Source organism: Amia ocellicauda, chromosome 7, assembly GCF_036373705.1.
Source record: "Amia ocellicauda isolate fAmiCal2 chromosome 7, fAmiCal2.hap1, whole genome shotgun sequence".
Classification (NCBI taxonomy): domain Eukaryota; kingdom Metazoa; phylum Chordata; class Actinopteri; order Amiiformes; family Amiidae; genus Amia; species Amia ocellicauda.
In genome coordinates this window covers 21,846,604-21,860,168 of record NC_089856.1, presented here as the reverse complement: position 1 = coordinate 21,860,168, position 13,565 = coordinate 21,846,604, and positions in this window count along the sequence as shown.

The following is a 13,565-nucleotide window of genomic DNA, read 5'->3' as shown; positions in this document are numbered from 1 at the left end:
TTTCAGCCTGATATGCTCCCACAATATACTAAATAGCATTCTCTGTCATTGGTGAAGAGCCTACATGTGTTTTTGAATGAAAACATTACAAGTCATCAAAATCTTGAAACAAAGTTAGTATTGACCTGAAACAACATGAAATGTTGTAAAATTGCATTTGTAATCAAATGTATTGCAGTTGAGCACATTTAACTTTACAGAATGAAGAAATTGCAAAACCAACCAAATCAAGCATTATTCAGCCTGATATGCTCCCACACTATACTTAAGGGCATTCTCTGTCATTAGTGAAGAGTTTACATGTGTTTTTGACTGAGAACATTACAATTCATCAAAATCTTGAAACAATGTCAGTATGGACCTAAAACAACATGTAACGTTGTAAAATTGCTTTTGTAAGCATATGTAATGCAGTTGAGCACATCTAACTTTACAGAATGAAGACTTTGCAAAACCATCCAAATTAAGCATTATTCAGCCTGATATGCTCCCAAATTATACTAAATAGCATTCTCTGTCATTGGTGAAGAGTTTACATGTGTTTTTGAATGAAAACATTACAATTCATCAAAATCTTGAAACAATGTCAGTATGGACCTGAAACAACATGTAATGTTGTAAAATTGCATTTGTAATCAAATGTATTGCAGTTGAGTACATTTAACTTCACAGAATGAAGATTTTGCAAATCCATCCAAATCAAGCATTATTCAGCCTGATATGCTCCCAAACTATACTAAATGGCATTCTCTGTCATTGGTGAAGAGTTTACATGTGTATTTGCAAGAAAACATTACAATTCATCAAAATCTTGAAATAATGTCAGTATGGACCTGAAACAACATGTAATGTTGTTTAATTGCATTTGTAAGCATATGTAATGCAGTTGAGCACATCTAAGTTTACAGAATGAAGATTTTGCAAAACCATCCAAATCAAGCATTATTCAGCCTGATATGCTCCCACACTATACAAAATAGCATTCTCTGTCATTGGTGAAGAGTTTACATATGTTTTTGAATGAAAACATTACAATTCATCAAAATCTTGAAACATTGTCAGTATGGACCTGAAACAACATGTAATGTTGTAAAATTGCATTTGTAATCAAATGTATTGCAGTTGAGCACATTTAACTTTACAGAATGAAGATTTTGCAAAACCATCCAAATCAAGCATTTTTCAGCCTGATATGCTCCCACAATATACTAAATAGCATTCTCTGTCATTGGTGAAGAGTCTACATGTGTTTTTGAATGAAAACATTACAAGTCATCAAAATCTTGAAACAAAGTTAGTATTGACCTGAAACAACATGAAATGTTGTAAAATTGCATTTGTAATCAAATGTATTGCAATTGAGCACATTTAACTTTACAGAATGAAGCAATTGCAAAACCATCCAAATCAAGCATTATTCAGCCTGATATGCTCCCAAACTATACTAAATGGCATTCTCTGTCATTGGTGAAGAGTTTACATTTGTATTTGCAAGAAAACATTACAATTCATCAAAATCTTGAAATAATGTCAGTATGGACCTGAAACAACATGTAATGTTGTAAAATTGCATTTGTAAGCATATGTAATGCAGTTGAGCACATCTAAGTTTACAGAATGAAGATTTTGCAAAACCATCCAAATCAAGCATTATTCAGCCTGATATGCTCCCACACTATACAAAATAGCATTCTCTGTCATTGGTGAAGAGTTTACATATGTTTTTGAATGAAAACATAACAATTCATCAAAATCTTGAAACATTGTCAGTATGGACCTGAAACAACATGTAATGTTGTAAAATTGCATTTGTAAGCATATGTAATGCAGTTGAGCACATCTAAGTTTACAGAATGAAGATTTTGCAAAACCATCCAAATCAAGCATTATTCAGCCTGATATGCTCCCACAATATACTAAATAGCATTTTCTGTCATTGGTGAAGAGTTTATATGTGTTTTTGAATGAAAACATTACAATTCATCAAAATCTTGAAACAATGTCAGTATGGACCTAAAACAACATGTAATGTTGTAAAATTGCATTTGTAAGCATATGCAATGCAGTTGAGCACATCTAAGTTTACAGAATGAAGATCTTGCAAAACCATCCAAATCAAGCATTTTTCAGCCTGATATGCTCCCACAATATACTAAATAGCATTCTCTGTCATTGGTGAAGAGCCTACATGTGTTTTTGAATGAAAACATTACAAGTCATCAAAATCTTGAAACAAAGTTAGTATTGACCTGAAACAACATGAAATGTTGTAAAATTGCAGTTGTAATCAAATGTATTGCAGTTGAGCACATTTAACTTTACAGAATGAAGAAATTGCAAAACCAACCAAATCAAGCATTATTCAGCCTGATATGCTCCCACACTATACTTAAGGGCATTCTCTGTCATTAGTGAAGAGTTTACATGTGTTTTTGACTGAGAACATTACAATTCATCAAAATCTTGAAACAATGTCAGTATGGACCTAAAACAACATGTAATGTTGTAAAATTGCTTTTGTAAGCATATGTAATGCAGTTGAGCACATCTAACTTTACAGAATGAAGATTTTGCAAAACCATCCAAATTAAGCATTATTCAGCCTGATATGCTCCCAAATTATACTAAATAGCATTCTCTGTCATTGGTGAAGAGTTTACATGTGTTTTTGAATGAAAACATTACAATTCATCAAAATCTTGAAACAATGTCAGTATGGACCTGAAACAACATGTAATGTTGTAAAATTGCATTTGTAATCAAATGTATTGCAGTTGAGTACATTTAACTTCACAGAATGAAGATTTTGCAAATCCATCCAAATCAAGCATTATTCAGCCTGATATGCTCCCAAACTATACTAAATGGCATTCTCTGTCATTGGTGAAGAGTTTACATGTGTATTTGCAAGAAAACATTACAATTCATCAAAATCTTGAAATAATGTCAGTATGGACCTGAAACAACATGTAATGTTGTTTAATTGCATTTGTAAGCATATGTAATGCAGTTGAGCACATCTAAGTTTACAGAATGAAGATTTTGCAAAACCATCCAAATCAAGCATTATTCAGCCTGATATGCTCCCACACTATACAAAATAGCATTCTCTGTCATTGGTGAAGAGTTTACATATGTTTTTGAATGAAAACATTACAATTCATCAAAATCTTGAAACATTGTCAGTATGGACCTGAAACAACATGTAATGTTGTAAAATTGCATTTGTAATCAAATGTATTGCAGTTGAGCACATCTAAGTTTACAGAATGAAGATTTTGCAAAACCATCCAAATCAAGCATTATTCAGCCTGATATGCTCCCACACTATACAAAATAGCATTCTCTGTCATTGGTGAAGAGTTTACATATGTTTTTGAATGAAAACATTACAATTCATCAAAATCTTGAAACAAAGTTAGTATTGACCTGAAACAACATGAAATGTTGTAAAATTGCATTTGTAATCAAATGTATTGCAATTGAGCACATTTAACTTTACAGAATGAAGCAATTGCAAAACCATCCAAATCAAGCATTATTCAGCCTGATATGCTCCCAAACTATACTAAATGGCATTCTCTGTCATTGGTGAAGAGTTTACATTTGTATTTGCAAGAAAACATTACAATTAATCAAAATCTTGAAATTATGTCAGTATGGACCTTAAACAACATGTAATGTTGTAAAATTGCATTTGTAAGCATATGTAATGCAGTTGAGCACATCTAAGTTTACAGAATGAAGATTTTGCAAAACCATCCAAATCAAGCATTATTCAGCCTGATATGCTCCCACACTATACAAAATAGCATTCTCTGTCATTGGTGAAGAGTTTACATATGTTTTTGAATGAAAACATTACAATTCATCAAAATCTTGAAACATTGTCAGTATGGACCTGAAACAACATGTAATGTTGTAAAATTGCATTTGTAAGCATATGTAATGCAGTTGAGCACATTTAACTTTACAGAATGAAGATTTTGCAAAACCATCCAAATCAAGCATTTTTCAGCATGATATGCTCCCACAATATACTCAATAGCATTCTCTGTCATTTGTGAAGAGTCTACATGTGTTTTTGAATGAAAACATTACAAGTCATCAAAATCTTGAAACAAAGTTAGTATTGACCTGAAACAACATGAAATGTTGTAAATTTGCATTTGTAATCAAATGTATTGCAATTGAGCTCATTTAACTTTACAGAATGAAGCAATTGCAAAACCATCCAAATCAAGCATTATTCAGCCTGATATGCTCCCAAACTATACTAAATGGCATTCTCTGTCATTGGTGAAGAGTTTACATTTGTATTTGCAAGAAAACATTACAATTCATCAAAATCTTGAAATAATGTCAGTATGGACCTGAAACAACATGTAATGTTGTAAAATTGCATTTGTAAGCATATGTAATGCAGATGAGCACATCTAAGTTTACATAATGAAGATTTTGCAAAACCATCCAAATCAAGCATTATTCAGCCTGATATGCTCCCACACTATACAAAATAGCATTCACTGTCATTGGTGAAGAGTTTACATATGTTTTTGAATGAAAACATTACAATTCATCAAAATCTTGAAACATTGTCAGTATGGACCTGAAACAACATGTAATGTTGTAAAATTGCATTTCTAAGCATATGTAATGCAGTTGAGCACATCTAAGTTTACAGAATGAAGATTTTGCAAAACCATCCAAATCAAGCATTATTCAGCCTGATATGCTCCCACAATATACTAAATAGCATTCTCTGTCATTGGTGAAGAGCCTACATGTGTTTTTGAATGAAAACATTACAAGTCATCAAAATCTTGAAACAAAGTTAGTATTGACCTGAAACAACATGAAATGTTGTAAAATTGCATTTGTAATCAAATGTATTGCAGTTGAGCACATTTAACTTTACAGAATGAAGAAATTGCAAAACCAACCAAATCAAGCATTATTCAGCCTGATATGCTCCCACACTATACTTAAGGGCATTCTCTGTCATTAGTGAAGAGTTTACATGTGTTTTTGAATGAAAACATTACAATTCATCAAAATCTTGAAACAATGTCAGTATGGACCTAAAACAACATGTAATGTTGTAAAATTGCATTTGTAAGCATATGTAATGCAGTTGAGCACATCTAAGTTTACAGAATGAAGATCTTGCAAAACCATCCAAATCAAGCATTTTTCAGCCTGATATGCTCCCACAATATACTAAATAGCATTCTCTGTCATTGGTGAAGAGCCTACATGTGTTTTTGAATGAAAACATTACAAGTCATCAAAATCTTGAAACAAAGTTAGTATTGACCTGAAACAACATGAAATGTTGTAAAATTGCATTTGTAATCAAATGTATTGCAGTTGAGCACATTTAACTTTACAGAATGAAGAAATTGCAAAACCAACCAAATCAAGCATTATTCAGCCTGATATGCTCCCAAACTATACTAAATGGCATTCTCTGTCATTGGTGAAGAGTTTACATGTGTATTTGCAAGAAAACATAATTCTTGAAACTTTTGAAACCAAGTCAATTCGGACCTGAAACAACATGTAATGTTGTAAAATTGCTTTTGTAAGCATATGTAATGCAGTTGAGCACATCTAACTTTACAGAATGAAGATTTTGCAAAACCATCCAAATCAAGCATTACTCAGCCTGATATGCTCCCACACTATACTTAAGGGCATTCTCTGTCATTAGTGAAGAGTTTACATGTGTTTTTGACTGAAAACATTACAATTCATCAAAATCTTGAAACAATGTCAGTATGGACCTAAAACAACATGTAATGTTGTAAAATTGCTTTTGTAAGCATATGTAATGCAGTTGAGCACATCTAACTTTACAGAATGAAGATTTTGCAAAACCATCCAAATTAAGCATTATTCAGCCTGATATGCTCCCAAATTATACTAAATAGCATTCTCTGTCATTGGTGAAGAGTTTACATGTGTTTTTGAATGAAAACATTACAAGTCATCAAAATCTTGAAACAAAGTTAGTATTGACCTGAAACAACATGAAATGTTGTAAAATTGCATTTGTAATCAAATGTATTGCAGTTGAGCACATCTAACTTTACAGAATGAGGATTTTGCAAAACCATCCAAATCAAGCATTATTCAGCCTGATATGCTCCCACACTATACTTAAGGGCATTCTCTGTCATTAGTGAAGAGTTTACATGTGTTTTCGACTGAGAACATTACAATTCATCAAAATCTTGAAACAATGTCAGTATGGACCTAAAATAACATGTAATGTTGTAAAACTGCTTTTGTAAGCATATGTAATGCAGTTGAGCACATCTAACTTTACAGAATGAAGATTTTCCAAAACCATCCAAATTAAGCATTATTCAGCCTGATATGCTCCCAAATTATACTAAATAGCATTCTCTGTCATTGGTGAGGAGTTTACATGTGTTTTTGAATGAAAACATTACAATTCATCAAAATCTTGAAACAATGTCAGTATGGACCTGAAACAACATGTAATGTTGTAAAATTGCATTTGTAATCAAATGTATTGCAGTTGAGTACATTTAACTTCACAGAATGAAGATTTTGCAAATCCATCCAAATCAAGCATTATCAGCCTGATATGCTCCCAAACTATACTAAATGGCATTCTCTGTCATTGGTGAAGAGTTTACATGTGTATTTGCAAGAAAACATTTCAATTAATCAAAATATTGAAATAATGTCAGTATGGACCTGAAACAACATGTAATGTTGTTTAATTGCATTTGTAAGCATATGTAATGCAGTTGAGCACATCTAAGTTTACAGAATGAAGATTTTGCAAAACCATCCAAATCAAGCATTATTCAGCCTGATATGCTCCCACACTATACAAAATAGCATTCTCTGTCATTGGTGAAGAGTTTACATATGTTTTTGAATGAAAACATTACAATTCATCAAAATCTTGAAACATTGTCAGTATGGACCTGAAACAACATGTAATGTTGTAAAATTGCATTTGTAATCAAATGTATTGCAATTGAGCACATTTAACTTTACAGAATGAAGCAATTGCAAAACCATCCAAATCAAGCATTATTCAGCCTGATATGCTCCCAAACTATACTAAATGGCATTCTCTGTCATTGGTGAAGAGTTTACATTTGTATTTGCAAGAAAACATTACAATTCATCAAAATCTTGAAATAATGTCAGTATGGACCTGAAACAACATGTAATGTTGTAAAATTGCATTTGTAAGCATATGTAATGCAGTTGAGCACATCTAAGTTTACAGAATGAAGATTTTGCAAAACCATCCAAATCAAGCATTATTCAGCCTGATATGCTCCCACACTATACAAAATAGCATTCTCTGTCATTGGTGAAGAGTTTACATATGTTTTTGAATGAAAATATTACAATTCATCAAAATCTTGAAACATTGTCAGTATGGACCTGAAACAACATGTAATGTTGTAAAATTGCATTTGTAAGCATATGTAATGCAGTTGAGCACATCTAAGTTTACAGAATGAAGATTTTGCAAAACCATCCAAATCAAGCATTATTCAGCCTGATATGCTCCCACAATATACTAAATAGCATTCTCTGTCATTGGTGAAGAGTTTATATGTGTTTTTGAATGAAAACATTACAATTCATCAAAATCTTGAAACAATGTCAGTATGGACCTAAAACAACATGTAATGTTGTAAAATTGCATTTGTAAGCATATGTAATGCAGTTGAGCACATCTAAGTTTACAGAATGAAGATCTTGCAAAACCATCCAAATCAAGCATTTTTCAGCCTGATATGCTCCCACAATATACTAAATAGCATTCTCTGTCATTGGTGAAGAGCCTACATGTGTTTTTGAATGAAAACATTACAAGTCATCAAAATCTTGAAACAAAGTTAGTATTGACCTGAAAACACATGAAATGTTGTAAAATTGCATTTGTAATCAAATGTATTGCAGTTGAGCACATTTAACTTTACAGAATGAAGAAATTGCAAAACCAACCAAATCAAGCATTATTCAGCCTGATATGCTCCCACACTATACTTAAGGGCATTCTCTGTCATTAGTGAAGAGTTTACATGTGTTTTTGACTGAGAACATTACAATTCATCAAAATCTTGAAACATTGTCAGTATGGACCTGAAACAACATGTAATGTTGTAAAATTGCATTTGTAAGCATATGTAATGCAGTTGAGCACATCTAAGTTTACAGAATGAAGATTTTGCAAAACCATCCAAATCAAGCATTATTCAGCCTGATATGCTCCCACAATATACTAAATAGCATTCTCTGTCATTGGTGAAGAGTTTATATGTGTTTTTGAATGAAAACATTACAATTCATCAAAATCTTGAAACAATGTCAGTATGGACCTAAAACAACATGTAATGTTGTAAAATTGCATTTGTAAGCATATGTAATGCAGTTGAGCACATCTAAGTTTACAGAATGAAGATCTTGCAAAACCATCCAAATCAAGCATTTTTCAGCCTGATATGCTCCCACAATATACTAAATAGCATTCTCTGTCATTGGTGAAGAGCCTACATGTGTTTTTGAATGAAAACATTACAAGTCATCAAAATCTTGAAACAAAGTTAGTATTGACCTGAAAACACATGAAATGTTGTAAAATTGCATTTGTAATCAAATGTATTGCAGTTGAGCACATTTAACTTTACAGAATGAAGAAATTGCAAAACCAACCAAATCAAGCATTATTCAGCCTGATATGCTCCCACACTATACTTAAGGGCATTCTCTGTCATTAGTGAAGAGTTTACATGTGTTTTTGACTGAGAACATTACAATTCATCAAAATCTTGAAACAATGTCAGTATGGACCTAAAACAACATGTAATGTTGTAAAATTGCTTTTGTAAGCATATGTAATGCAGTTGAGCACATCTAACTTTACAGAATGAAGATTTTGCAAAACCATCCAAATTAAGCATTATTCAGCCTGATATGCTCCCAAATTATACTAAATAGCATTCTCTGGCATTGGTGAAGAGTTTACATGTGTTTTTGAATGAAAACATTACAATTCATCAAAATCTTGAAACAATGTCAGTATGGACCTGAAACAACATGTAATGTTGTAAAATTGCATTTGTAATCAAATGTATTGCAGTTGAGTACATTTAACTTCACAGAATGAAGATTTTGCAAATCCATCCAAATCAAGCATTATTCAGCCTGATATGCTCTCAAACTATACTAAATGGCATTCTCTGTCATTGGTGAAGAGTTTACATGTGTATTTGCAAGAAAACATTACAATTCATCAAAATCTTGAAATAATGTCAGTATGGACCTGAAACAACATGTAATGTTGTTTAATTGCATTTGTAAGCATATGTAATGCAGTTGAGCACATCTAAGTTTACAGAATGAAGATTTTGCAAAACCATCCAAATCAAGCATTATTCAGCCTGATATGCTCCCACACTATACAAAATAGCATTCTCTGTCATTGGTGAAGAGTTTACATATGTTTTTGAATGAAAACATTACAATTCATCAAAATCTTGAAACATTGTCAGTATGGACCTGAAACAACATGTAATGTTGTAAAATTGCATTTGTAATCAAATGTATTGCAGTTGAGCACATTTAACTTTACAGAATGAAGATTTTGCAAAACCATCCAAATCAAGCATTTTTCAGCCTGATATGCTCCCACAATATACTAAATAGCATTCTCTGTCATTGGTGAAGAGTCTACATGTGTTTTTGAATGAAAACATTACAAGTCATCAAAATCTTGAAACAAAGTTAGTATTGACCTGAAACAACATGAAATGTTGTAAAATTGCATTTGTAATCAAATGTATTGCAATTGAGCACATTTAACTTTACAGAATGAAGCAATTGCAAAACCATCCAAATCAAGCATTATTCAGCCTGATATGCTCCCAAACTATACTAAATGGCATTCTCTGTCATTGGTGAAGAGTTTACATTTGTATTTGCAAGAAAACATTACAATTCATCAAAATCTTGAAATAATGTCAGTATGGACCTGAAACAACATGTAATGTTGTAAAATTGCATTTGTAAGCATATGTAATGCAGTTGAGCACATCTAAGTTTACATAATGAAGATTTTGCAAAACCATCCAAATCAAGCATTATTCAGCCTGATATGCTCCCACAATGTACTAAATAGCATTCTCTGTCATTGGTGAAGAGTTTATATGTGTTTTTGAATGAAAACATTACAATTCATCAAAATCTTGAAACAATGTCAGTATGGACCTAAAACAACATGTAATGTTGTAAAATTGCATTTGTAAGCATATGTAATGCAGTTGAGCACATCTAAGTTTACAGAATGAAGATCTTGCAAAACCATCCAAATCAAGCATTTTTCAGCCTGATATGCTCCCACAATATACTAAATAGCATTCTCTGTCATTGGTGATGAGCCTACATGTGTTTTTGAATGAAAACATTACAAGTCATCAAAATCTTGAAACAAAGTTAGTATTGACCTGAAACAACATGAAATGTTGTAAAATTGCATTTGTAATCAAATGTATTGCAGTTGAGCACATTTAACTTTACAGAATGAAGAAATTGCAAAACCAACCAAATCAAGCATTATTCAGCCTGATATGCTCCCAAACTATACTAAATGGCATTCTCTGTCATTGGTGAAGAGTTTACATGTGTATTTGCAAGAAAACATAATTCTTGAAACTTTTGAAAACAAGTCAATTCGGACCTGAAACAACATGTAATGTTGTAAAATTGCTTTTGTAAGCATATGTAATGCAGTTGAGCACATCTAACTTTACAGAATGAAGATTTTGCAAAACCATCCAAATCAAGCATTATTCAGCCTGATATGCTCCCACACTATACTTAAGGGCATTCTCTGTCATTAGTGAAGAGTTTACATGTGTTTTTGACTGAAAACATTACAATTCATCAACATCTTGAAACAATGTCAGAATGGACCTAAAACAACATGTAATGTTGTAAAATTGCTTTTGTAAGCATATGTAATGCAGTTGAGCACATCTAACTTTACAGAATGAAGATTTTGCAAAACCATCCAAATCAAGCATTATTCAGCCTGATATGCTCCCAAACTATACTAAATGGCATTCTCTGTCATTGGTGAAGACTTTACATGTGTATTTGCAAGAAAACATTATAATTCTTGAAACTTTTGAAACCAAGTCAATTCGGACCTGAAACAACATGTAATGTTGTAAAATTGCTTTTGTAAGCATATGTAATGCAGTTGAGCACATCTAACTTTACAGAATGAAGATTTTGCAAAACCATCCAAATCAAGCATTTTTCAGCCTGATATGCTCCCACAATATACTAAATAGCATTCTCTGTCATTGGTGAAGAGTTTAACATGTGTTTTTGAATGAAAACATTACAATTCATCAAAATCTTGAAACAACGTTAGTATTGACCTGAAACAACAAGAAATGCTGTAAAATTGCATTTGTAAGCATATGTAATGCAGTTGAGCACATCTAACTTTACAGAATGAGGATTTTGCAAAACCATCCAAATCAAGCATTTTTCAGCCTGATATGCTCCCACAATATACTAAATAGCATTCTCTGTCAATGGTGAAGAGCCTACATGTGTTTTTGAATGAAAACATTACAAGTCATCAAAATCTTGAAACAAAGATAGTATTGACCTGAAACAACATGAAATGTTGTAAAATTGCATTTGTAATCAAATGTATTGCAGTTGAGCACATTTAACTTTACAGAATGAAGAAATTGCAAAACCAACCAAATCAAGCATTATTCAGCCTGATATGCTCCCAAACTATACTAAATGGCATTCTCTGTCATTGGTGAAGAGTTTACATGTGTATTTGCAAGAAAACATAATTCTTGAAACTTTTGAAAACAAGTCAATTCGGACCTGAAACAACATGTAATGTTGTAAAATTGCTTTTGTAAGCATATGTAATGCAGTTGAGCACATCTAACTTTACAGAATGAAGATTTTGCAAAACCATCCAAATCAAGCATTATTCAGCCTGATATGCTCCCACACTATACTTAAGGGCATTCTCTGTCATTAGTGAAGAGTTTACATGTGTTTTTGACTGAAAACATTACAATTCATCAACATCTTGAAACAATGTCAGAATGGACCTAAAACAACATGTAATGTTGTAAAATTGCTTTTGTAAGCATATGTAATGCAGTTGAGCACATCTAACTTTACAGAATGAAGATTTTGCAAAACCATCCAAATCAAGCATTATTCAGCCTGATATGCTCCCAAACTATACTAAATGGCATTCTCTGTCATTGGTGAAGACTTTACATGTGTATTTGCAAGAAAACATTATAATTCTTGAAACTTTTGAAACCAAGTCAATTCGGACCTGAAACAACATGTAATGTTGTAAAATTGCTTTTGTAAGCATATGTAATGCAGTTGAGCACATCTAACTTTACAGAATGAAGATTTTGCAAAACCATCCAAATCAAGCATTTTTCAGCCTGATATGCTCCCACAATATACTAAATAGCATTCTCTGTCATTGGTGAAGAGTTTAACATGTGTTTTTGAATGAAAACATTACAATTCATCAAAATCTTGAAACAACGTTAGTATTGACCTGAAACAACAAGAAATGCTGTAAAATTGCATTTGTAAGCATATGTAATGCAGTTGAGCACATCTAACTTTACAGAATGAGGATTTTGCAAAACCATCCAAATCAAGCATTTTTCAGCCTGATATGCTCCCACAATATACTAAATAGCATTCTCTGTCAATGGTGAAGAGCCTACATGTGTTTTTGAATGAAAACATTACAAGTCATCAAAATCTTGAAACAAAGATAGTATTGACCTGAAACAACATGAAATGTTGTAAAATTGCATTTGTAATCAAATGTATTGCAGTTGAGCACATTTAACTTTACAGAATGAAGAAATTGCAAAACCAACCAAATCAAGCATTATTCAGCCTGATATGCTCCCAAACTATACTAAATGGCATTCTCTGTCATTGGTGAAGAGTTTACATATGTATTTGCAAGAAAACATAATTCTTGAAACTTTTGAAACCAAGTCAATTCGGACCTGAAACAAAATGTAATGTTGTAAAATTGCTTTTGTAAGCATATGTAATGCAGTTGAGCACATCTAACTTTACAGAATGAAGATTTTGCAAAACCATCCAAATCAAGCATTATTCAGCCTGATATGCTCCCACACTATACTTAAGGGCATTCTCTGTCATTGGTGAAGACTTTACATGTGTATTTGCAAGAAAACATTATAATTCTTGAAACTTTTGAAACCAAGTCAATTCGGACCTGAAACAACATGTAATGTTGTAAAATTGCTTTTGTAAGCATATGTAATGCAGTTGAGCACATCTAACTTTACAGAATGAAGATTTTGCAAAACCATCCAAATCAAGCATTTTTCAGCCTGATATGCTCCCACAATATACTAAATAGCATTCTCTGTCATTGGTGAAGAGTTTAACATGTGTTTTTGAATGAAAACATTACAATTCATCAAAATCTTGAAACAACGTTAGTATTG